The sequence below is a fragment of the Heptranchias perlo genome, chromosome 10 (genome assembly GCF_035084215.1).
Source record: "Heptranchias perlo isolate sHepPer1 chromosome 10, sHepPer1.hap1, whole genome shotgun sequence".
Classification (NCBI taxonomy): Eukaryota; Metazoa; Chordata; class Chondrichthyes; order Hexanchiformes; family Hexanchidae; genus Heptranchias; species Heptranchias perlo.
In genome coordinates, this window is record NC_090334.1 from 44,394,978 (window position 1) to 44,418,511 (window position 23,534).

The window sequence follows — 23,534 nt, forward strand, 5'->3', positions numbered from 1 at the left end:
GTCATTACTCCTAAATTGCTCACCCACCTGATCTATTTCATTACTCATAACCAGATCTAGCAGCACCTCCGCTCTTGTAGGCTTACTGCTTGAGGAAGGAGTCTATTACACATTTTAGGAATTCCATTCCTTTTCTCCATTTACTCCCTCTCAGTCCCAAATGATAAGTGGATAATTAAAATCTCTCAGAACAATAATTGTTATTCCTTCTCATTTCTCTAATCTGACTGTAGATTTTCTCATATTTCTTTCCCACAATTTGGAGGTTAGTAATATACTCCTACCAATGTAACTAGCCATTTCTTATCTTTGAGCTCCAACCACATTGACTATCTGCACTCATTTCTTACATGCCACTTCCTGGTTCCTTTACACTTGGTTTGAAGCATCATGAAGCCTCCCCAGCACAAATGATACACAGCTCAGTAAGACCAGATATTGTGGAAAAAAGGGTTTACCTTTTAGTTTAAGAAAACCTCAGCAACTGTGACTAATTGGGCTATACAGCTGGAAAGTTCCCAGGTTTGATTCCCAGTTTGGGGTGAGTTCTCAGCTGGGGTGGTAGTAGGGGCATTACCAATGGCCTCAACATTGATGGGTGAAACAGAGGGTTGAGGGGGGGGGGGGGAAAATTCAACATAAGGTTCCTGTTCCTTGCTGAAAGTGTGCACTTGTGGAGGTCAGCTAAGGACAAAATCAAGCTCTGTTGTGATATGGCCATGGTCATACAGAACTGTTACTGACTGTCAAAGCATACAAACGATGGCCGCTTTGGCAAGGTACCAGAGGGCAAACAGTCAAAGAGGAAGGAGTAAAGGGGGAAAGAATACAGAGAAAAATCAGCCAGAATAATTTTTTTAAAGCTTTGTAGGTGTTCATTTCCAAGTGTGCATTTTGAAAATTATGTCTCAGTAATAAAAAATAACTATATGTGAAACATCCTATTGGTGAAGAGAGTAAATTAGGACAATCACACAAAAATGCTATACAGTTGCATTGGTTTGCAACCCCTCCTCCTCAAACATAAATATACATACACTTTACACAAGTCAAGGAAAATATGACAAAAATCTTTCCCACTCCCTCCACATACATCACACAGAAAGACATGCAGGGCACAGAAGCTGTGAACGGTAAATACATCGGCTCCAAAACACCATAAAAGCAGCTTTCTCCCCCGATCTTCCACACAAGTCAGTCACAATGCAAACTACTTAATTCACAATTTACTAAATGACGAGAGAATCTGGTCGCTTTACATTAAAATACATTAAATTCCTAAAAGCAGGCTCACCTATAAAGGAGCTTAGCCAACATACATATAAGGTGCTTGAATCTTTACAAACATGCTGCCGCTTGGTGGTAATATGAAGGACACTGAAGCGTTACAAAACGTCAGCTTTGTGCACAACCAGTGAATTAAACAGATTCAACCAGATTTTAATCTATTTGTGGCAGAATGCAAGAAAAAACTTTATTGAGATATTAATTCCTGAATTTATTATGGCCCAGACTGAGGATTAAGCAGAAACTGCTGAAAATACACATCAGGTCATTCAGCATCTGCAGGGGAAAGACAGGAAAACATTTTGGCAGTGCACCCTTCATCAGAAACCAAAATCTTATCTCTTTTATAGGTATAAATTTCCAGTATTTTCTATTTTTATTCCAAATATCCAACTTATGCATTTTTTCCTTTAAGGATTTTTTTCCTCCCAAAACTACAAGAATAAGTGGAATTTTTTTTTAAGAAAGTACATCTCAATGATCGAGTCCCTCTTCAACATGAAAATCTATCTGTACTCAACTTCTTGATTCATGGAAAATGCAAATTGACTACTGCAAGCCTCATTTAAATCTCACTTCATGCTAATTCTTCACAGGTAATAAAAAAAAGAAAATGCTGGAAAAGCTCAGCAAGTCGGGCAACATCTGTGGAGAAAGGAACAGAGTTAACGTTTCAGGTCGAAGACCTTTTGTCAGAACTGGAAGATGTTAAAGAGTTAACAGTTTTTAAAGCAAGTACAGAGGGAAGGAAGGAGGGAGGGAAGGAAGGAGGGAGGGAGGGAGGGGGGGAGGGGGGGAGGGGGGGAGGGAGGGAGGGGGGGAGGGGGGGAGGGAGGGAGGGGGGGAGGGAGGGAGGGGGGAGGGAGGGAGGGGGGAGGGAGGGAGGGAGGGAGGGGGGGGAGGGAGGGGGAGGGAGGGGGGAGGGAGGGGGGAGGGAGGGGGGGAGGGAGGGGGGGAGGGAGGGGGGGAGGGAGGGAGGAGGGAGGGAGGAGGGGAAGGAAGGAGGGAGGGAGGGGGGGAAGGAAGGAGGGAGGGAGGGGGGGGAAGGAGGGAGGGGGGGAGGGGGGGGAAGGAGGGAGGGGGGGGAAGGAAGGAGGGAGGGAGGGGGGGTAAGGAAGGAGGGAGGGAGGGGGGGGAAGGAAGGAGGGAGGGAGGGGAAGGAAGGAGGGAGGGGGGGGAAGGAAGGAGGGAGGGGGGGGAAGGAAGGAGGGAGGGGGGGGAAGGAAGGAGGGAGGGGGGGGAAGGAAGGAGGGAGGGGGGGGAAGGAAGGAGGGAGGGGGGGGAAGGAAGGAGGGAGGGGGGGGAAGGAAGGAGGGAGGGGGGGGGAAGGAAGGAGGGAGGGGGGGGGGGGAAGGAAGGAGGGAGGGGGGGGGAAGGAAGGAGGGAGGGGGGGGAAGGAAGGAGGGAGGGGGGGGGAAGGAAGGAGGGAGGGGGGGGGAAGGAAGGAGGGAGGGGGGGGGGGAAGGAAGGAGGGAGGGGGGGGGAAGGAGGGAGGGGAAAAGGAGGGAGGGGAGGGGAGAACAACAAACGTTAACTCTGTTTCTTTCTCCACAGATGCTGCCTGACTTATTGAGCTTCTCCAGCATTTTCTGTTTTTATTTCAGATTTTCAGCATCCGCAGTATTTTGCTTTTAATTCTTCACAGGGCTTGATTATGATACAATTGCATTATCAGCGTAATGTGATAGTGTTCAATGGACAACCACAGGGACGTCAAAGAGCCTTCAAAAGCATAGGTAAAAATAACTGCACAATGTAATTCACTCTACGTGACACACTTTGGGAGACACAAGATGTTGTATTAACACTAGTTTTCTTTTAGATATGTGCATACTATAAAAAGGACACAGTCAAAATTAAGAAAAGGGTCATTCATTATTGATGTCACTACATGTCATACATAATGTAACAATTATTGTTACATCATACTTACAAACAGTGGTCAAGACAGAAGTGGTGCATTGGAGCAATATAAACCTCGAACTGCACAATATGGAACTTGACCTGCCCCCCTCCCACTCTCCTCCCCACTGGATTATCAACCTCAGGGACACTGCTATGGGGAACACCTGACCCTCACTCAGGAGGAGTCAGTTGCTCATTAGAAAAAAAGTTTTTAAAATTACGCAAGTAATTTCTCAAAAATAGAATTCCTTACCTCCTTTAGTCTTTCTTTCTTCCTGAAATCGACATGCTTTTGAAACTCAAGCTTGATGTCACCTCATCATTACTTCATCATCTCTCCTATTCTTTTCAACATTAGTGATGTCCTGAACTACAGACCTTAGCCTTTCACACAAGTTTCTTAATATAAGGAAAAGCTTAAAAAGGTTATATACGTAACAATCCATACTCTATACTATTGATCAAACAATCATTCTCTGCAAGTACTGGCTTTCATATATTAAAGCCACTATATAAATGCAACAACTGTTCAATCAGTGCATGCTTGTAAAACAAAATGTGCTCTATCTCAAAAGGTGTCATTTCATCTGCCAAATGGTGTCTTCCAGAATTTAGAAGCCGTCTGATGGTCGTCATTCAAAATTCCAATAGAAACTATAATGCAGCCAACATTTCTTGACATATTGACATGCCAACATTACTGATCTATTTGATTAATGGAGTGTGCAAAATAAAAATGGGATTAGAGTCCAGTCTCCCCATACTGACTGAGAAAAACCTTCACTGTACATTTACATAACCGCCTGAAAACTGGAAATATTCTACACCAAGTCAGTAAACATGCCACACTAGAAACAGTCTCTTGTCATCACAAAGGCATGGAATTTAATCAGAAAAGTTTAATATGTAAAAATTGTTTCAAAATATTTATTCATGTAACTACTTTGAAAATGGTTCAATAATGATTGCTTAGAAAGTGAAATTTATATCCAAAATAAGGGTTTAAACAATTTTTAAATATATATATATATATATTTCATAGTAACCTGATGTAAATTTACCTAATGAATTGTTCTTTAATGCCTTCATTAAAGGATGGAGAAAGGAGAAGAGGAGGAGATGGAGAGATTGGGAAGGGATGGGGAGGAAGAGAGGGAGGGGAGAGTGGGAAGGGGTAGGGTGAAGAAGTAAGGAGAAGGGAAATTGAGAGGAAAGGAGGGCAGGCAGTAAGATGGGAAAGAGGAGGGAGCGAAAAAGGAAATAGGGGGTTGAAGGAGGAGGGGGAATGGGATGGGGAAAGGAAGGAAGGCAGACAGCCATGTTTGGTGCTGTCCTCACCTTACATGTGGATTTCCAACATAGTTTAATCCGGATAAACTATCTTCCCCTACCTAACTCAGGATCACCAAGGGCACCTGTAGCACCCCCTATTTGTTGGCCTGGCCGATATTAGCTAATTTATCAAAGAACCTGGGATGTTCCTTGTCCACATGGCACAGATATTCCATGGATAAACTTGCTGTGGAATCAGGAGCACTCGAATACATTTTAAACCCATACAGCAAATATTCAGATGATTTATACATTTAAGTGTTAATTTAGAATGTAATAAAACACCCTCCATAAATTGTAAAAATCACTCCAGTTTTCAAATCTTCTTCCCACATGAAAACTGGGCAGAGCACTATTCAATGCTAGAGCTTTATCATGCTACAATAGGTTTCAGGTAGGTTATCACATCTTGATGACTACCACAACTAATCTGATAAATATAAATCACTAAAGCTTACACCAAATTGACAGTACTCATGACCAAAGAGACAGCATTTTCCTGTGCTCCCTTCTACCAAGTCAATAAAGTTCACTGAAGGTCAAATACAGCCAAGTACACATGGAAAAATTAGATTTTAATTTGAATACAAGGAAATAAGTCAGGGATGAGAAAGGTTCGCCAGCCCTTCAAAATAAATCCTTTTAGTACCCTATTATTGGACTATTTCTATTAATAATTTGATATAATTTATAAAATCAGATCTATTTACATACCAAAATGTATGCAAAACCAGGGCTAGTACCATTGGTTCCCAATGCATAGGTCTCACAAAGCCAGCTATAACCCAAACATAAACCTCATGAACAAAATGCAAAATGCTGCAGATGCTGGAAAGCTGAAACAAGAGAAAATGGTAGAAACACTCAGCCGGTCAGAAGACATTTCAGGTATGGACCCTTCTGTTCTAAACGCAAGACCTGTTGGAATTTGTTACAGCCAGCAAGCTCCATTTTTTAAACTGCAATATTTACAAACATATTTATATTATAAATTGAAGGCCGCATATTTGTATTTTCATGGAAAATGGATGGAATGACAGTCTCATCTGAGCTTTCACCAAGAGCTGATTCTTCAATTCCTTGAACATTTATGTCGGAAGAGGAATGTATTTACATAGAAAAACATTACAAAAATGCAGACTATAATAAGGCATTCCAAACAGAAAATTTGTGCAAAAAACACTAGGAAATGGAGTGGGTTACAGTCCATTGGCAAAACAAGACATTACAAAGAATTACAAAGCACAGAAACAGGCCATTTGGCCCAACAGGCCTTTATGCTCCACGTGAGCCTCCTCCCACCCATCTTCATCTAACCCTATTGTATCGTACTATTCCCTTCTCACTCATGTCTTTATCTAGCTTTCCCTTAAATGCATCTATCTGTGCTAGTCACCTCAACTACTCCTTGTGGGAGAGAGTTCCACATTCTTACCACTCTCTGGGTGAAGAAGTTTCTCCTGAATTCCCTATTGGATTTGTTAGTGACCATCTCATATTTATGGCTCCTGGTTCCCTCCTCCCCCACCCAACAAAGTGGAAACATCTTCTCTACGTCTACCCTATCAAACCCTTTCATAACTATAAAGACCTCTATCAGGTCATCCCTCAGTCTTCTCTTTTCTAGAGAGCCCCTGCCTATTCAATATTTCCTGATAGGTATAACCTTTCATTTCTGGTATCGTCCTAGCAAATCTTTTTAGCACCTGCTCCAGTGCCTCTATATCCTTTTTATAGTGTGGAGACCAAAACTGTTCGCAGAACTCCAAGTGTGGTCTAACCAAGGTTCTGTACAAATTTAGCATAATTTCTCTGCTTTTCAATGCTATCCCTCTAGAAATTAACCTCAGTGCTTGATTTGCCTATTTGTGGTCTTATTAACCTGTGTCACTATTATTAGTGATTTGTGTATCTGTACCCATAAATCCCTCTGCTCCTCTACCTTGTTTAGACTCTTATTTTCCAAGGAGCATGTGGCCTCATTATTCCCACCAAAATGTACCACTTCACACTTATCTATATTGAAACTCATTTGCCAATTACACGCCCATTTTGCAAGTTTATTAATGTCTTCCTGTATTTTGTCGCAGTCTTTACATCTTTTTTGAAAACATAAAATATTTCAAATGCTACAGCACAATGACTGGCCTCCTGCAATATATTAATGCATTCCTAAGCAAAATCATTTGGTCAGAAAAGTTCACATTTTATTACAAATCTAAAAAAATATTAACTTCATCATTACACTACAATAGAAAAGAATTATTTTATGTTGGCATCTATACATTAAAAAATACAACTTTTGGCTCTCCCCTGTGGCTTGGTGGATAAATGCACTAACCTGGTGTGGTATCAAGCCACACAGGCTCTTGATTAGCGCTGGGTTAATTGATCTCATCCAGGGTGCTGGGGCACTGCACTCTGCTTGTGTCCTCAGAAAAGCTAAGAGGGTGGGTGAAAAAGAAATCAGGCAGGATTTCCATTCCTGATTATACCTCAATAACTCCTGCTGGAAAGTAGGTTAACAGGTAGGGGACAGGAACAAGCTTAGCTATAATGCATCCTTATAGCCAGTCAACAATTATCATCTATATACATACAAACATACAGGAAAAATGGCCATTAGGACCAAGTACTGGAGGGCTGCCAACACCTGTGAAATCATATGCCAAAACAAATTACTGACTTCAGGAAAGCAGCAGGGGGGGTATAAAAATATAAGTTTTGAAACATATGTTTGTAAGTCAATTTCAGCTCCAAAGAACAAACTTAGATTTCAGCCATAATCAATAGCAAACTTACACATAAAATGCCTTTAATGTAGAAAAAAGTTCCAAGGGAATTCACAAACCAGAAAAACAGACACTAAGCACAAGTGGGCAAGTTAGGAGAGGAACATAGAAATTGGTAGACAAAAAAAGGCTGCAGTCCATCTAGTTTGCCAGCTACCATCCTGGTAGTTGTGTGATAAAGCATAGGCAACCAAAGGCATTGTTAAATAGATAGGCTTTGAGTACGTGTTTAAAGATAGAGAGAGGAGAGAGAAGAGAAAGCGAGGCAGGGGGCTTAAGGACAGAGCTCCAAAAAGTAGGACCCAAGGCAGCTGGAAGGTCTGTCATTGATGATGGAATGGCAATATTGGGAAGAGGGGGAGTTGAAAGAAAAGCAAGTGAATCGAAAGGTAGCAAATAAAAGGCATGGGATTCGGCATGGTGGTGTGGGGTGGGGGAGGTGGGGGAAAGAAAGAGGTTAAGGGATGTTGGATGTACAAGGCCATGAAGGGATCTAGTGAGGATAGGGAGCCAGTGAGGTTGGTGATTGCTGGTGCGATGGGTAAGAGAGGCTTATAACGCACGATAAAAGGTGCAGGGTGTGGAATTTTGCACTTTTTAAAATGTATTCCTTCATATTAAGATTTAATAGGTTAGAACTTAATAGCAACAAAATTTAAATTCCATGAATATGATAAATTGCAGTACTTCTATTGAATTTTTTCTCCCTGCTTTTCTCACCAACCTCTTTCCCTTCGCCAAGGCTTTTATCAACTGCAGTCCTTGCATCCAATTTTGGAAATGGCATCAAGATAGCTTCTTTTTAATTTTTACGTCTACACCAATGACAGATCTGAAGGTAAAAGGGTAAGCATGTATCCCATTCTGCTACACCAATGGTACTCCTGAACTAGTTGCTGGGAGAGGCATGACCATGGCCTGGGGTCCTCTGTTGTGGCCTTATGCTCTGCTCTTAGGCAGACAGCAAAACTAGAATGAATAATTCTACCTATACTAACCTGTATCACAGCATCAAAATAAAGCAACGCTCACTACCTTCCAGACTTTTATAGATTTAATAACGTTTTTTCAGTCCACCTAGGAACACAAGTAGGTCATTCAGCTATCGAGCCTGTTCCACCATTTAATTAGATCATGGCTGATCTGTACCTCAACTTTATTTACCACCTCCCCCCCCCCCCACCGCCTTTGATACATATCCTTTGATACTTTTATCTAATAAAAATGTATTGATCTCAGACTTGAAAATTTCAATTGACCTAGCATCCACAGCTTTTTGGGAGAGAGAATTCCAGATTTCCACAATGAAGGGGTTTGTGATTTTGTCATCTATCGCTTCCAACTCACCCCCCCACCCCCAACACTCCAATTCCATTAATTAAAAATCTACCCAGAGTAACGTGAAACACCATTCTGAATAATTATTAAATTCTAGCCAGCATGCGGTAGCACATGCCGAACATTCCCCACCCCCCACCAGTGTACCGCCTTGTGGCATAGAATGACAATGGTTCACCAAACCTAAAAAGTCTCAAATCTTAACAGTATTGTTGCGGTAATGTAGAGAACAGAGGACATGAGCCTACAACCCTGCAATTAGGAGAAAGAAGAGTGTCATTCTGGTTGCTACTGCGCAATTTTAAGCATCTTGCTTCAGAATAGTACAATAATGGTGGAGCCCTGGTCAAGTGCTGAGACACAATGGAGAGGAATTATAACCCTCAATAATAAGTATTCTGATAAACAATTGTGGATTTTAAATACATTCACTCCCTTCACCACCGGCGCACTGTGTACTATCCACAGGATGCACTGCAGCAACTCGCAAAGGCTTCTTCAACAGCACCTCCCAAACCCACGACCTCTACCACCTAGAAGGACAAGAGCAGCAGGCACATGGGGACACCACCTGCACGTTCCCCTCCAAGTCACATACCATCCCGACTTGGAAATATATCGCCGTTCCTTCATCGTCGCTGGGTCAAAATCCTGGAACTCCCTTCCTAACAGCACTGTGGGAGAACTGTCACCACACGGACTGCAGCGGTTCAAGAAGGCGGCTCACCACCACCTTCTCAAGGGCAATTAGGGATGGGCAATAAATGCCGGCCTCACCAGCGACGCCCACATCCCATGAACGAATAAAAAAAAATGAAAATTCTAACATTCTAGTGAACTTTTTTGGTTCTTATCAGATTCAATTGCAAGCAACAGTCAAATAGACAGCTTCTTTTACTACAATAATCATGGCTGGCTGCCCAAGGCCCCAAGTTTCCTACGGGGTGGTGTAGAAATTCTTTTCAAGTATATTGTTCAGAGTTCTGTGGCCTCCACTGCTAAGATTTGCACTTTGCCTGAAGTGTTACAAAGCTGAACGCTCAAGAGTTGTCCTTATTAACTGAAGTTCCATTCAACCATTTTACTTGTGTGTCTATATAAAAAATGTTTACCTGTATGCTAGTTTTAAAAACATACTGCAGTCCTACAAAGCCAAGTTATATATTTGTTTGTGCAGTTATCTGTCTTCCCCCCCAGGTAACTTAAGTGGTAGCACTCAGAATTCCTCTATGTAAGCATAACTATCGTCTGTCGAACAGTCACATTTACTAACTTCATACAACTCCGCTAAAATAATCAAGGAAGGGCAAGAAAAATGTGATGATGTGGAGATGCCGGTGATGGACTGGGGTTGACAATTGTAAACAATTTTACAACACCAAGTTATAGTCCAGCTTGTGAATTTAAAATAAAATTGCTGGACTATAACTTGGTGTTGTAAAATTGTTTACAAGAAAAATGTGCACAGACACGAGATGTAAAACAAATACAGAATCATTGCAGAAAATTAGTTCTTTCTTGGTAATCAATGACATCCACTGTTGCTGAAGAGGTAACTTTGTCACACATTCCATGATTGTCACATTTTCCTCCAATTTTCATTGTTCTGGGGCAGATCTGAAATCTTTCTGTTGCATACAAGGAGTGCACTGACTCTAACTTGGATTTGAATTTCAGATTAATTGCTTTGGTGCATTTATACATTATCCACTCAGAATTTCTACCTTTTATTTGTGTACATGGTGCTCCTTAAACTAAATTACAAAGCCCAAGCTAATTAGGAACCACTCAACTTGCAAAATACTGATAGATTCAACACAGCAGATCTGCTGGCTGGGGTTTTATGGTCCAAATTAGAACTGCAATTCACTTCAAATCCAAATTGAAATGAGTGCATCCTTTATATGCAATAGATACACTGTATTTCAAATCTGTCAGAAAGTAAGCAAAACCAGCATCTACAGTAGGAACATATGTGACATGTGGCTCCAGATCCTTGAAGTCACTTCCTCATTCCTCCTTAAATTGAGAACCCCCCCCTTCCTCAAAAGTAGCCTTACAAAGGTCACAGTGCTGATGAACCAAAGCCTGGCACTATTCCCCATTGCCCACCTTTTCTATATCGTTTACTAATTTTTATACCTTTATAATATCAGATTATCAGCTTTCCGTTGCCTCCCTTCAAAAGTGAAATCATAAATTAGTCATAATGCAATCAACAGAAGGATCACAACAAGATCAATGACTACTTATATTACTAAGCACCTAGAATTACAAATTGAGCAACATTAGTAAAAATACTGGTTACCAGATGACAAGCATCCTGTATTCCCTGACTTTTCTTGCATTATGTAAAAAAAAAGTGGGTCCCCAAGCTACATTTACCTATGCCACCATTTGTTGTACAACACAAGCATTAAACCCAGCATTTGAGATGTATTTTGTAATGATATGCCAAGGATGTGAGGAGTGTACAATGTAAAGTTCACTCCAGAGTTAAACTCATGCCAGATTTAGACAAGCTTTGTGGTTCAGTCAGGACTCTAGAGACAACACTTGACTGAAATAAAGTTCTTAATTTGGATGAAAATGATGGAAAGAAATAAAGTTATGCAGTTCTCTGGTCAAGATTCAAATCACATCAACATCAATGGTAATGCTGATTAGATTCTCCATTTCTTTTTTTAAAAAACTTACACATCAGTGCCTCTACCTGCTATATTTAGTTCATTGCATCTTAAGTTTTAAGAGCCTGTCAAATTATTTAAAACATCATTAACATGCAACACCAAGTTATTTAGTATTTGCAGTCAAGTCCTTGAACTGAAAGAACAAATCTGGGGTCAGTTTATAAAACTTATCAAAATTTTCTTCTATAAAAGATACATTACTCTTACAGATACAAATTGGTTCAAGAAACCCTTAGGACAGGCCTGTATCCTACAATTAATTGATACTGCACAGGAAGATGCTAAATAAAATGCTTAATAAAACAGCCAAATCCATATTAATAGAATAACTGAAAACATACTACAACTGAGCTACTAAAATCATAGAATTTTAAAACACAGAAGGCAGCCATTCAGCCCACTGAGCCTATGCCAACTTTCTGAAAGATCTGTCTAATTAGTCCCAAACCCCTGAACTTTTCCCCCATACCTTTTTTTCCCCTTTTTCAAATATTTATCCATTTTTAAAAGCTATTATGTATTCTGCTTCCACCACTCTTTCTAGTAGAGCATTCCATGTCCAAACAAGGCTTTGCATTTCTTTTAAAAATCTAACTTCTCCTTTGTTCTTTTGATGATCTTAAATTTGTGTCCTCTAGCTATCCAGTCACCTTATCAAAACTTTTCATAATTTTGAACATCTCTATCAGATCTCCTCTTAACTTTCTCTGTTCTAATGAAAAGGGTCACAATTTCTATACTCTCGCCTCATAATTAAAGCCTCTCAGCCCTGGTATCATCATATTAAATCTCCATACCCACTCCATGGTCTGGACTGTCTTCCTGAAGCAGGGTGTGAAAAACTGCACACAATATTCTAACTGTGTCCTAATTGATGATGTGTATAGATTCAGCATTACTTTGCTTTTGTACTCTATACCCCTGTTTATAAAACTTAGGCTCCCATATGTTTTTTTAAAAAAACATGTCCTCTCATTTTGCAAGATTCGTATCTCTGCTCTTCTAGCCTGTTAAAGTTTTATAATTTAGTGCATGTCTTCTCCTATTCTTCCTCCCAATATGTAACACCTCATATTTCTCTAAATTAAATTTCATCTGCTATCAATCAGCTCAATCTACTACTAACCTGTCTATGTCCACCCAGATTCGTTTATAGTGTTTTTCACAATTATTGAAACTACACATTTTTGTAATCAATGAACAAAAAACAGCAGATGCTGGAAATTTGAAAAAAATCAAAAAATGCTGTAAACATTCAGCAGGTTCGTCATCTCTTTTTGAGAGAATAGATGAGTTAACATTTTAGACATCTCCCCATTTTTTATTGCCTTCAAATCATAGTGTAATAGTAGGTACAGCGCAGGTGGAGGCCACTCAGCCCATCGTGCCTGTTCCGGCTCTTTGAAAGAGCGGGGGAATGGGACTTTCTCCATAACTCTGTAAATTTTTCCCCTCCAAGTAGTTATCCAATTCCCTTTTGAAAGTTACTATTGAATCTGCTTTCTTTCAGGCAGTGAATTCCAGAATGTTATAACTCGCTGCGTAAAAAAATGTTGCCTCATGTCACCTCTGGTTCTTTTGCCGATCACCTTAAATCTGTGTCCTCTGGTTACCGATCCTTCTGCCACTGGAAACAGTTTCTCCTTATTTACTCTATCAAAACCGGTCATGATTTTGAACACCTCTATCAAATCTTCCCTTAACCTTCTAAAAACAACAACCCCAGCTTCTCCAATCTCACCACATAACTGAAGTCCCTCATATCTGGTACTGTTCTAGTAAATCTCTTCTGCACCCTCTATAAGGCCTTGACATCCTTCCTAAAGTGTGGTGCCCAGAATTCAACACAGTATTCCAGTTGCGGCCTAACCCATTGTTTTATAAAGGTTTGGCATAACTTCCTTGCTTTTATACTCTATGCCTCTCTTAATAAAGCCCAGGATCCCATGTTGTTTTTTAAAAAACAGCCTTCTCAACTTGTCCTGCCACCTTCAAAGATTTGTGTATGTGCACCCACAGGTTTCTTTGTTCCTGCACCCCCTTTAAAATTATACCATTTAGTTTATATTGCCTCTCCTCATTCTTCTTACCAAAATGTATCACTTCACACTTCTCTGCATTAAATTTCATCTGCCATGTGTCTGCCTATTTCACTAGTCAATGTCCTCTTGAAGTCTGTTACTATCCTCCACATTATTTACTACAATTCCCAGTTTCATCTAATTTGGAAACTTTGAAATTATGCCCAAGTCTAGGTCATTAATATATAAGAGCAGTGGTCTTAATACTGATCCCTGGGGAACACCACTGTTGATATTGTGTCTCTATAGCCATGTCTAGATCCTTGATAGATGATAAGAAAAGCAATGGTTTGAACACTGACTTCTGGGGGGACACCATTATTTACATTCCTGCAGTCCAAAAAACATCTATTAACCACTACTCTCTGTTTTCTGTCCTTTAACCAAATCTATCCATGCTACCACACTCACTTTAAGATCATGTACTTAATTTTATCAACTAGTCTCTTATACTGATATTCTGTGTATTAAATGTACTATTATCCTGATTACTACTGTACAGAGCTCGTCCATAACAGCCCCCTTCTCAAATATCAACTTAGAACTACCATTGCTAAAAACAGATTTTAAGTGCACTTGCATCTAGCATTTGGACAAAGCCTTTGCTACAGTTCTATACAGCATTTTGCATCAACTTTTCCTAGTGATACTGCTTGGACAGTTACTAAATTTAAGCCCCTTGATTGGGTTAGAATCTTGCAGCTCATTCCAGGATATTATTTAGTACAAAATGAGGTTTTAGTGCAATTTTAATTTAATCATTGTTAAAAGCAAGCCAAACTGGGTTTTATAGTCTTTCACCAGCTCAATATGATGGGATAAATGTCTGCACTTTCCACTGGTTGCAAAGGTCTTCAGTGAAGTAAGAGTGTAGCTGGCTCAAGGGAATTCCTATTGTGTATGGGCCCACAGCACAAAACTGCCCTTAACTCAGCACTAAACTGGTAATCTCACTCAGAGAAGGCACATAGTGCTTGCTGCATTTAGGATAATGGAAAAGCACTTCTGAGTTTCCTATCCATATTTTTGGGGCAGTGTAGAGGAAGCTTTACTATGCATCTAACTGTGCTATACCTGATTTGGGAATACTTGTAGCTGACACTGCTAGCACTAATGTCCCCCACTTCCAGCATAAAATTTACAGCAACAATTTTTTGAAATACAAACAGCCCTTCAGCTGACAGGTAACCATCTAAAATTTATGCTAAGAGTTGTTAGCAGATCATACAAAACACAGAAGAATACTGAGATATTTTGGCAATGAATTACAGGGCTATTTAATGCACTAAAAATAGTTTAATATGCAAAATTAAAGGACAAAAATACAATTATGTACAAATTCAATGCATACAAGTACACTGAGCAACAAATGAATAGCTTCTGTAAGGTAATTTAAAAGCAGACCAATTTGCATTTATATAGCGCCTTTAACATAGAAAAACATCTCAAGGCGCTTCACACAGGAGTAATCAGAAAAACAATACCTTAACTTAAATATAATCCAGTGGTTACGATCTATTCTAGAACTACAAAGCAGCAGAAATAAAGTCCAAGGAACTAGATTTGAGAAAATTACTACTGTATTTCCCTTATGACCCAGAGGGCAGACAAAAGTTACAATCTGTTTAGTGAGAGAGAATAATGTTACATAGGGTGCAGCTGCCGTGAAAAATTTTCATAAATTGATTCTTCGCTAATATTTTTGACAGGATGTTGTTAGCCATTCAACAGGCAACTTAATATATTCTGCAAACAAGTAAAACCAAGAAATTTGCAAGTGTCATTGGCACAAGCCAATTCTAGAATCCCCGTGGATTGGAAGGTAGCAAATGTAACCCTGCTATTCAAGAAAGAAGGGATAGAGAAAACAGGGAACAGGCCAGATAGCCTGACATCGGTAGCAGAGAAAATGCTAGTCTATTATTAAGGATGTAGTAACAGGGCACTTAGAATATCATAATATAGGCAGAGTCAACACGGTTTTATGAAAGAGAAATCATAGTTGACAAATCTATTAAGAGTTTTTTGAAGGTGTAACTAGCAGTGTAGATAAGGGGGAAACCAGTGGAAGTAATATATTTGGAGTTTCAAAAGGCATTCGATAAGGTGCCACACAAGAGGTTGTTACACAAGATTAGGGCTCATGGGATTGGAGGCAATATATTATCACGGATTGAGTATTGGTTAACGGACAAAAAACAGAGAATAGGAATAAATGGATCATTTTCAGGTTGGCAGGTTGTAACTAATGGAGTGCTGCAAGAATCGTTGCTTAGGCCTCAGCTATTTATAATATATATATCAATGACTTAGATGAGGGGATTGAGTGTAACGTATCCAAGTTTGTTGACGATACAAAGCCAGGTAGGAAAGTAACAGGAGGACGCAAAGAGGCTGCAAAGGGATATAGACAGGTTACGTGTGTGGGCAAGAAGGTGGCAGATGGAGTATAATGTGGGGAAATGTAAAATTATCCACTTTGGTAGGAAAAATAGAAGAGCAGAATTTTTTTTTTTAAAAGTGAGACACTAAGAAATGTTGGTAGTCAGAGGGATTTGGGTAATTAGTGGGGTGATGTAAGGATCAGTGCTCGGGCCTCAGCTGTTTACAATATATATCAATGACTTAGATGAGGGGACTGAATGTAATGTATCCAAGTTTGCTGATGATACAAAACGAGGTGGGAAAGTAAGCTCTGAGCAGGATGCAAAGAGACTGCAAAGGTATATAGATAGGTTAAGTGAGTGGGTGAGAAGGTGGCAGATGGAGGATAATATGGGGAAATGTGAAATTACCCATTTTAGTAGAAAAATAGAAAAGCAGAATTTTTTTTTAAAAGGTGAGAGACTAAGAAATGTTGTTATTCAGAGGGATTTGGGTGTCCTTGTACACGAATCACAGAAAGTTAACATGCAGCTAGGAAGGCAAATGGTATGTTAGCCTTTATTGCAAGGGGGTTGGAGTATAAGAGTAAGGAGATCTTGCTGCAATTATATAAGGCTCTGGTGAGCCCACGCCTGGAGTACTGTGTACAGTTTTGGTCTCCTTACCTAAACATATACTTGCCTTAGAGGGGGTGCAACGAAGGTTCACTAGATTGATTCCTAGGATGAGAGGGTTGTCCTTTGAGGAGAGATTGGGTAGAATGGACCTATATTCTCTGACGTTTAGAAAAATGAGAGGTGATCTCATTGAAACGTATAAAATTCTTAGAGGGCTTGACAGGGTAGATGCTGAGAGGCTGTTTCCCCTCGCTGGAGAGTCTAGAACTGGGGGGCATAGTCTCAGGATAAGGGGTCTGCCATTTAGGACTGAGATGAGGAGGAATTTCTTCACTCAGCGGGTTGTGAATCTTTGGCATTCTCTACCTCAGAGGGCTGCGGATGCTCAGTTGTCGAGTACATTCGAGGCTGAGAGCGATAGATTTTTGGACACTAAGGGAATCAATGGACATGGAGATAAGGTGGAAATGTGGAGTTGCGGTTGAAGATCAGCCATGATCTTACTGAATGGCGGAGCAGGCTCGAGGGGCCATATGGCCTACCCCTGCTCCTATTTGTTATGTTCTTATTAAGCAAATTGTGTAATGGTTATGGTACTGGACTAGAAACCCAGAGGTTGTGAGTTGAAATCCCACCATGGCAAATTGTGAAACTGATTTTAAAGTATCTGGTAATTAGAGGGCTGGGCCAGAAAAACAAGTAATTATGAAAGCTGTCAGATTGACATAAAAATCCATCTGGTCACTGATATCCTTCAGGGAAGGGATCCCACCACCCCTTCATACTCTGACCTACACACGACTCCAGACACTATACTAGGTGGTTGACAATAAATGCCTCCTGAAGTGTCCTAGCAAATCACTCAGTTGTAAAAGCAATAAGAAAAATATTGGATTGGCCTATCAGCAATAATCCAGACCTTCATTGTCACTGGGTAAAAATCTTGGAATTCCTTACCTAACACCAGTGCCACAGGGGCTGCATCAGTTCACAAAGTCAGCAACCCACCACCACATTTTCAGGGCAATAAAACGTGACCTTGCCAGCATCGTCCACATCTCAATAACATGTTTTAAAAATGCAATAAATTATGTGACTAACTTCAGTGTTCCAATTACTATCTATTGCCCCAATGGATCAACAGATAAATATAACGCATGATGTTGATACTGAACTCTACAGAACAGGAATGTTTCAAGTTTATTCCCTGATCTTCGCAGAGTTATCTGATATCAGCGAGGGCAGCACTGAGGACACAACAATGACCTCATTGTCACCTGCTAAGCAGAGGTGTGGAAAAAAAATGAAGACATCGGTCAAGGCTTCTGTTCCTGATAACTATGCACATGTGGCCACCATGCAGTAAGGTTCAGCTATAACCCCCAAAATCAAACAGCCGAATGCCAATTACTGTCAAGACTCATGGATGAAGAATGGCCAATTGGGTGAGGTGCCAAAGGATTGTCTAGTGTCTAAGGGTGAGTCATCAGCTCCAGCAGAGATGGAGTGTGGGTAAAATATTGTAAGTAAAATTTTAGGAGTGCAAGTACATTTTTTTGCAAATATGCACTGTCCTATCATAACCAAGACATTTTTAAAGAATGCACTTTATTCTGCCAAAATTGAGAATATAATCACTAGCTTTGTGGTTTTACTGCTAACAACTTCCCAGAAAGAATTATGCAAAAAATTAAATGCAGGCTCTCCCGACGGAGCAGTGAGTAAATGCATATGTTCCAAGATACAAGAGGAGAGGGAAAAAACAAAATGCAGATAAATGCTTTTGCACATTCCCTCCCACATCCAGCCTGACCCCCTTTTCCAGGCAGTTCCATTCAATGACAGACATAAACTCAAATGCAATGGTGCTATATTAATATAAAAGGAATTTGTTAATTCATTTTTATTAAACCTGTAAATGTAGTTATGTAAAACTTCTGATTCATCAGCTTGGAAATTGTGCATTTATCTATTTGCTGACATTTTACATGTATAATTACTGTACTGCCAAGTTAACAGAATTCCATTTGATGAGATCGCATAAATACACATGGAGGACTTTGTATAGGCTGGGTACATTGAAGCAAGTAATTCCATGAATCTGTAATGAATCTGGCTGTGGTGCTTGAAGATTATCAAACATACTCTAAACTTTGTTTCCCAATAATCCATTGTAAAATTGAATGGTACCAGTTTTTTTTAATTCATTCATGAGATGTGGGCATCGCTGGCAAGGCCAGCATTTAATGCCCATCTCCAATTGCCCTTGAGAAGGTGTGATGAGCCGTCTCCTTGAACCGCTGCAGTCCATGTAGTGAAGGTTCTCCCACAGTGCTGTTAGGTAGTGAGTTCCAGGATTTTGACCCAGCGACGATGAAGGAACAACGATATATTTCCAATTCAGGATGGTGAGTGACTTGGAAGAGAATGTGCAGGTGGTGGTGTTCCAATGTGCCTGCTGCCCTTGTCCTTCTAGGTGGTAGAGGTCGTGGGTTTGGGAGGTGCTGTCGAAGAAGCCTGGGTGAGTTGCTGCAGTGCATCGTGTAGGTGGTACACACTGCAGCCATGGTGCACCGGTGGTGGAGAGTGTGAATGTTTAAGGTGGTGGATGGGGTGCCAATCAAGAGAGCTGCTTTGTCCTGGATGGTGTCGAGCTTCTTCAGTGTTGTTGGAGCTGCACTCATCCAAGCAAGTGGAGAGTATTCCATCACACTCCTGACTTGTGCCTTGTAGATGGTGGAAAGGCTCTGGGGAGTCAGGAGGTGAGTCACTCGCCGCAGAATACCCAGCCTCTGACCTGCTCTTGTAGCCACAGTATTTATGTGGCTGGTCTAGTTAAGTTGTAGTCAATGGTGATCCCTAGGATGTTGATGGTGGGGGATTCGGCGATGGTAATGCCATTGAATGTCAAGGGGAGGTGGTTAGACTCTCTCTTGTTGGAGATGGTCATTGCCTGGCATTTGTCTGGCACAAATGTTACTGCCACTTACCAGTCCAAGCCTGGATGTTGTCCAGGTCTTGCTGCATGCGCGCACGGACTGCTTCATTATCTGAGGAATTGTGAATAGAGCTGAACACTGTACAATCATCAGCAAACATCCCCACTTCTGACCTTATGATGGAGGGAAGGTCATTGATGAAGCAGCTGAAGATGGTTGGGCCTAGGACACTGTGGAACTCCTGCAGCGTTGTCCTGGGGCTGAGATGATTGGCCTCCAACAACCACTACCATCTTCCTTTGTGCTAGATATGACTCCAGCCACGGGAGAGTTTTTCTCCTGTTATAAAAAGCCATTCATTTTCTGATCATTGTTACCCTTAAACACACATGTCTACCGAGTGCTCTTTTCCCAATATTGTCAAAGGAACCACAAAGGAAATTATAAAAAGATTGAAATAGATGTTTTTTTTCCATAAATGTTATTGGAAGTACAAACTTGTTCAAGTTATTCAAAAGGTTTCTAAAGTATTAACTGAAAAATCTTGATCTCCAATTTTAAACCTGGCACAACACACTTTTGACTACATACCAACTCCTGCAAAAAGAAATATTAGCAGCAACCCTGCACCTAAGCTCAGAAAATAAACTCATTAAAATAACATGTAGAATACATAAGTGAACTGTAACAATACAGTAATTCCATCAAGTGATCCAAAAGTTGTCAATCACTTTAACAAAGCTTGAGCCTATTATGATCACATAAACCCCTGAACGGAAATAGTTTTTAAATTCACTTCCAAAAGATATTCTATACTGCGCACACAACTCCACAATGCATTCCATTTCACACTTGTTCATAATTTCAAGCTTTAAAAATGTTTGCTTCATCTGAGGAACCAGAAGAATGGAAAGCAGGGCATGTGACATCAATTTAAAAAAAATACATGCCATTATGATTGGAATCAACATTTTTAAAAAAAAACAAATCTGTGTACTCATGCAATGATGTCACTAGAATATCAGTAAATTGTAGTGGCTAATGTGAAATTTGCATACTTCAGCCATTTGAACTGTGAAAAACACCCAATAGTACAATCATAGATTCTGTCCTTCCACACTTAGGCTGTGAATGGAGAAAGCATTTTGAGCCACATAACATTAGGACAGGTTTAACCAAGCTTTTGATTTCATGGGTTGCATAGGTGTGTACCATTCTGCACCAGATGTCACGTACAACATTTAAATCCAGGTTCCCATTAATTCATATACATCTCAAATTGTCAATACTAACAGATCTTGGTATTCTGATTTTGCCAATGAGGCAACACCATTAAAGTAGTCCTTTCCAAACACTCCAGCCACAAAATTCAAATAGAACAAGCTAGCAGAGATACAAGGACAAATAAGATGAAGTTGCCAGAGCTTAAAAGAGCTGCCAAAAGCAAGGATTCAGATATCGCAGGTTGGACACCTCTGCACTCGGATAAAGTATTGATGTTTACAGGTCTGTCACTTGTGGTGGTAGCAATGAAAGCAATCTGAAGTGATGAATTGTCATAGTAATGTTTTTCAACCATAACACTGAACCACATTGAGTAAAGTGTAATTTTCCTCTAGTGTACTGATGTCAATAGAAATATTTAGTCTATTCTAAGAGTCATGGCCTAAGGTAGTGTGAAGCTCCTTCTACTCAGTGCCTTAGATTGCTTATATCATGGGATCACTGGCAGTAACACAAACATCTGCAAAAGAATGAGCTTGCAGATGTTCAAAAGTCATTTTCACGGTTAAGTTTCTGCTTCCTTGCCTTCTCTGACGCTTGAATAAAATGTACAGACCAGCAATGCAAAAACTGCTGCCACAACAGAATAGCAATTTGTGCTATCCAACACTGCTTGATATTTGCTGTCAATGGCATTGTGCCTTCATGAAATGGTGACAAATTACCTTTTGAGGTGGATCTCAGTGCCACTTAAGGGATTAGTACCTCACCATTGAAGTTGTTGTTGTTGTTGTTGTGCAGTATTAAACCCAACATCAGAACAGCACCTCAACTGCACCAGTGTGAATGTTTTCATTCTCTACATCAGACATCTTAGGTCCTGAATGAAACTATAGCTTAACGCCAAAATTGTGATCTCACAAAGGCAACATTTGGACACGATATTAGCCTCTATGTCCATGAGCTCGAAAGGGGAACGGTCAAGAAGAGTTCCTAATCCTCACCACTATCAAAGGGCCCCAGCTAGAAAATGTGTGTTTGGGCATCACGTGTGGATGGAATTGGACTTGGCTGTGATGTCCCTCCATGATAGAATAACTTAATCAACACTCACTGTCTAGACTCACAAAGAAATATTTGCACATGTGGCACTTTATCATGATATATTTCAAAGACCTTCACAATTACTTTTGGAGTACAGCAACTGTTATGTAGGCAAATGCAGCTGCCAGGACACTGGGCAAACTTTGTTTTTTGAATGGTGCCATGGGATTTAACATCATTTGTTAAACATCTCATCTGAAGGATCCCCCCCTCCCAACTATACAGCTCTGCCTCAGTTCGACACTTGAAATGTCAGCCTATATTACATGTTCATGCCCTGGTGTGAGACTTGAACTCTCAACCTTCTAACCCAGAGGCAAGAGTGCAAACACACAAAAGAAGTGGCTACATGGGCAAGATATCAGAGAACACATAGCCTAAGACACTACCATCAGGAAAGGAGGGGAGAAAACAAAAATTGCATGGTAATGTTTGTATGCATTTTTGCAATTTTCAACACCACATCATGACACGTTTAGTTCCGGTAACACATGAACAACTGACTTCTCAACAAATGGGATAAAGTAGACATGTTATCAAATAAAGGTTGATAACCAAGAATCTTACAGTTTCCTTCACCAAAACTCAAGTTGAGAACATTCAGTTCAACAAAAATGGAGTGCGGTATGAACATCAAAATAGCAACAACAATAAAGCCTACATCAATAAAGCCTACATCAGCACTAGCAGTAATTCAAATATTTTTCATTGTACAATTGGATCTTGAACGGTACTTAAATTGGTAAGTAAACATAGGTCGAAGAAAAGAATACAAAATGGAATAAAAAAGAAGCAAACTACATTAAAAAAAATAAAACGTACAAAAGAGAGGGAGGAGAGGGTCGGTTAAGACTAACTCACCTCAGAAACAGCGTTTGCCCCGAATTCGCCACAAGATTTTCTGTTATTGATCTCACCGTGTTTGGATCAATATTCCGGGTTCAGCTTTACCCGCAGTACCTCAGCCAATACCACTGTTCCCGACCCGCGTCTCAAGGACCCAACAAGCCAGGGGAGGGGGGGGCTCCTGCTGCCCAAACCCAGCACATCGCCGCGTACAGTACAAGTCCCGGCATGCGGGATATTGCTGTCAGCAGAGCCCGAGGCTGCGGCCTATCTCTCTGTGTTTCTGTACTTCCTACATTCATAGGCGCAGCGCTTAAAGACATCCGATTTTTAAAAATACACCAATTAAACCCGTCACAGCCGCAAAATCACAGGCCCGCCGCACCCCGCCCCCGGGCTGCTCACACCCGGGACGTGGCGCTCGGTTTCTGCCGTTAAAAAAAAACTCACCTGGATTCGGGATATCGATCTCTGTTCCGGTCCCTCGGAATCGGGATTAGGATTCACAGGAGGGACCGGGACTCGCAGGGCCGTGCCAAAGCTTCGCAACTGGAGCGCGCTTTCTCGGTTCACACACAGCGATGATGATGATGATACTGCCACTGCCACTGCCGACGACACCACCGCCGCCGCCGCTCCTCCTGCACTCGGAGCCACAAGACTGCCAGTATCCCAGGGTGCTGCGCGCTGAGGATCCTGAGGCCACGGCCACTGCCGCGAGACGCGAATGTTGCTGCAAGGTTTAAATCTGGGAGGTATGTACCGGGTCAATCCTCGCAACGAAACCGTCCACACGGACAACGTCTTCAGAGCAACTTCACCTTCAGTCTGCTGCATCACCTAACCCATCCCGCTCATATTAACCCGTTTGTTTCGAAACTACAATTACAGCTTGAGCACAGAGGTTGGCAAATTCAGAGATGAACTTCTAAGGGAGTGAAGTGCTAACAGACTTTCAACTGGGAATTCGGTGAGTGTAGGAATTAGGTGCTAA

The 23,534-nt window shown here is 40.9% G+C and overlaps 1 protein-coding gene across 2 annotated transcripts in view; it reads right to left on the reverse strand.

Annotated features, from left to right (window-relative positions):
• The window catches only part of fbxo34 (F-box protein 34), a 47,585-nt gene extending 24,376 nt beyond the window's left edge, over positions 1 to 23,209 (reverse strand). Inside the window, exon 1 of one of the 2 annotated variants that reach the window (XM_067991576.1) lies at positions 22,991 to 23,209. The gene's annotated coding sequence lies outside the window, so the exon portion shown is untranslated. Of the gene's footprint in view, positions 1 to 22,555; positions 22,612 to 22,990 lie in introns of those variants that run through there. The other variant, XM_067991578.1, reaches the window with a different exon arrangement.
• Between the last annotated feature and the right edge of the window lie 325 nt (positions 23,210 to 23,534).